The sequence below is a fragment of the Taeniopygia guttata genome, chromosome 3 (assembly GCF_048771995.1).
Source record: "Taeniopygia guttata chromosome 3, bTaeGut7.mat, whole genome shotgun sequence".
NCBI lineage: Eukaryota > Metazoa > Chordata > Aves > Passeriformes > Estrildidae > Taeniopygia > Taeniopygia guttata.
In genome coordinates this window covers 100,470,290-100,474,107 of record NC_133027.1, presented here as the reverse complement: position 1 = coordinate 100,474,107, position 3,818 = coordinate 100,470,290, and the positions used below count along the sequence as shown (strand labels likewise).

The 3,818-nt window shown below is 37.0% G+C and overlaps 1 long non-coding RNA gene across 1 annotated transcript in view; it reads right to left on the bottom strand.

Annotated features, from left to right (window-relative positions):
• The window catches only part of LOC140683799 (uncharacterized), a 53,208-nt gene that overhangs the window by 6,951 nt on the left and 42,439 nt on the right, over positions 1–3,818 (bottom strand). The window lies entirely within an intron of this gene.

Sequence of the window (3,818 nt, the reverse complement as noted above, 5' to 3'; positions counted from 1 at the left end):
CTATTTTGACAACACACAGGTGAACCAAGATAATAAACATGCAAATTAAAAATATATCCACATATATATATCCACACATATATACACATACATAAAGGTACTTTATTATCATTCAAAACACAACAGAGTTTACTGAGGATCAAAAATCTTCCACAAAATTAAAAAGATAGAGTGATTATTGAAAATTTTCAGTGCCTATTCTAGCCACGGGACAACAGGGTTCTTGGAACAAAAAGTGTGTCATCTTATAGATCATAAAACTCCCAGCACAGTCAGGTACCAGTCCTGACCACTGTACATGATTAAAGTATAAATAGATAAGGATAAAAATGGTAACAATTGTTAGAAGTCAATTCTGAAATTTTTTCCACTTTGACTTTGTAAACTAGGATCTCTGGGCATGCAATGCAGAAGTGGGAATAAGCAAGAAACTTTGGTACCTTGCCATCATCTTCTCTATTTATCATAAGCAGATTATACAAAAATAATTTTTGTATGCAGACCACATTGCTATATTCTGATCTTGCTATGATTCATTATTTTATTCCAAATATGGAATATTGCTTTGGATATTCAGTTGCTCGACACAATTAGATGATGTCCATATCCAATGTTCATGCTTTAGTAGTTGACTTCCTTTTCTTACTAGTAGAGTGCTGTCTGTCATGTCTTTAGCACTGTTGTCTTAAATGACCTCAACCCTGTTTGGAAATGCCAGTAAAAGATGAATAAGAAGTGGAGTCTGGTTTAAAACTAATGGTCTCTTAGCATTAGACCATTAATATCATGTTCATTCTCCATTTGCTACACATCTTTGTTATTGTCCTGTGGTTCACAAGGTCTTTGTTGTAGGCACCATCCTGAGAATATTTCCAAGTAGCAATAGGAACTCCCAAGGCTGCAAACACATGCTCAGACTGGAGGCCAAAGGCTTAAGCCAGAAAATGGCATATTGCTGTTTGTCTACCAGTAACTACAGTAGCACTTTTCCCTTGATGGCTTTTTAATTTTTGCCTACTTTAATAAGTTTCATGTTGGAAGGTCAAAGACACCACCACAAAACTGGTGCAAAAGACCAGATTCTCTAATGAAATGCTAAAAAATATAGGGAAATGGAAAATATTGAGATAGATAAAATAGCTTTTTTCCTCAAATAGTATCTGTCTGTATTTCCAATTACAGTTCTTCACCCTATTCTAACCCTTTTTGCAGCACAAAATTAAACACTTCTCATGCAGCCTCTGCCTGACCCTTAGATGGATGCTTTTTTAGCACGGATGTAATACCTTTTTCATATACAGCTTGAAAAGCTTTTAAAAAACATAGCAATTACAAAGCTGTGTAAATGTGAGCTGGGATTACAAGTAATAGTACAGTAAGATCTTAATGCATCTTTTTTTTGTTACAGCTATTTCATGGAAAAAGGAACTCGATAGGCTGTGTTATACGAAAACAAATGGGAAGCAACAAAGAGCTTGACTGGTGTTCCTTATCTGAAGATTGAGTTTCAAGTGCTAAATAGATTGAAGCTTAGAGAAAGGGCTTGAGAATAATCAGAATTTAAATTTTCTTTCTATTTTTCAACTTGATCCCAAATTTCTGGTCTTTTAGATGATTTGAAATAAGAAAATCAAAACCTAATACCGTGGTAGTTTCTTGGATAAAAACATAATCCAAATATAATAGGGTAAAGAAAAGCAAGGCATTTGGGGAAATGTAGCTTATTTTAGCAAGTGCTTTAGAAGTTTCTGTCTCCTGCAGGAACATGATGTGTAAAAATGAGGAGTCCTGAGTACTAAGACAGCTCCTTTCTTAAAAAAATAAAGAGGTAGTAGTAAAGCTAATATGTTCTGGACTGAGAGAACAGAAACTTTTATGCTGTGATTTTAGTATTAAACATTCTAATGGGTAGGAGATAAAATAAATGTATTATAATAACCTATTAATATATAGATGTTCATATTTCTGTAAATGTTGAGTTTCTTTTATATTGCCTAGCACTGTACGTCAGTTTGTTCTGACTGATGGGACATCAGTTCATCTGTGATGTTTAATGTTTAAATTCATACCATTCAAGCATAGGAAAGTACATGTTCTTCAAAATACCCCAGCTGTATGTGTGCATGACCATGTAGATGTGAAGTCAGTCTCTGCAGAATGTGATATTACAGGGACACCTAACAGATACATAGCATTTCCAGACCATATTATGAACCTCCTGGAAAACAACCTAGAAAAACTGCTTCTTCCATTTTGCCTCCTGTGAATTTTGTCATTAGCAGTTTTATGAATCTTTGGCTATGAAAAGCTGGTACCTTTGTGATCTAGTTTAAGGAATACTTTAAAAAAAAATTAAAAAAAAAAAAAACAAATAAAAACCACCCCAACCAAAAAAAAAAAAAACATCTCAGAGCATATATGTACACAACTTCCTTCTCTCTCTAGCATTAGACAGGAATTTGTGTGGATGATTTGGAAGAGGTGCAATGAGTTGAAGGGAAACATAAAATGAAAGTACATTTCCAGTGCACAGAAAAGTGGGCCCTTCTCTGCTCTGTGTGTAGAAATAAAATTGCCAGTAAGCATCCAGTCTGAAAAAATCCATCATTCAGCAGGCTGACTGCTGAAATGGTCCTTTGCTTTCTTAGTATTTCTCATTGCCCACCAGTGATTCAATAAGTGACTTTCTACTATTAAAAATCAGTCCAAGATTTTAATGAGACAGAAAAGTTGGTTTAGTGAATTCCAGCTGTGTTTTTTCTAGAGTCTGAGCAGCATTGCTAAATTGAGAGTAAGTATAGTTTCACTGCAGGTGAGCTGCCTTTTTTTTTTTTTCCCCAAATAATTGCTCCCCCTCTTCCTTTTCTCTCCCCTATGACTAAAGACAGCATGTCTGTCAATGCCTGCCAAAGTGGTGGAGAAAATGTTGCTGGCAAAGGCTGATGCAAAGAGAACCACAAATTTCCAGCACTCTCAACGTGCACACCCAGCAGCAGTGTGGGTATCACGACTCCCATCAGCCATTCCTTCCTATCACACACCCCTCCACCTTCCTTTTTTTATTCCCTATGTTGTTCTCAGGCCAGCAGCTATGTGTAAACAGGATGTGGGAGCTGCAGTGAAATGTATTCAAGTACTGTACACCTCCCTCCTCACCTCTGGCTGCAACGTGCATCCTGCCTGGAACATCTGCTTCAGATAAATACAAGGAGAGTTCAAGCTGTGCAGGGAAGGGCACAGCCTGCAGTTTTTCAGCCTACTCTTGTCACCCTATTTCTTTAACATTTAAAAAAGATAGAAAAAGCATTTTACTTCTAACTGGGTGGCAGGTTTCCTAAAAAGGTACTGTTGAATAATTGTAGGTAGCCTTCTGCCCTAATTGAAAGATATTCTAAGCCCATTAAGAATATGCAACCTACTGTTTGTTTACATATTAGTTCTAGTAATATAAACTGAGAAGTGCACATTCTTATGCTGTTGATACTCTTGATGCAACTCAAGAAGGACTTTCATGGTTGGCAGTGCAGCTTTTAACAAACTGCCTCTGGTAATACAGCTAAAATAGATCATAGGGTTTTACAGCACAGTCACTCAAAAAATATTTCAGTACAACTTGAAAACTAGAAACCAGAATAATGTATTTACATCAGAGAGGCCATAAATCTCTGTATGGCCACACTCAGAGAACCCATGGACATGCACATCCAGCAGGCTGCCTCCTGACCCCGAGAGAGAGGCTGAAGGGCTGTTGCTGGCACCGAGGAGCCCATGAGGCTGCACCTTTACTTACATTTGAGAACAGAAAGGGAGCCCCTTTC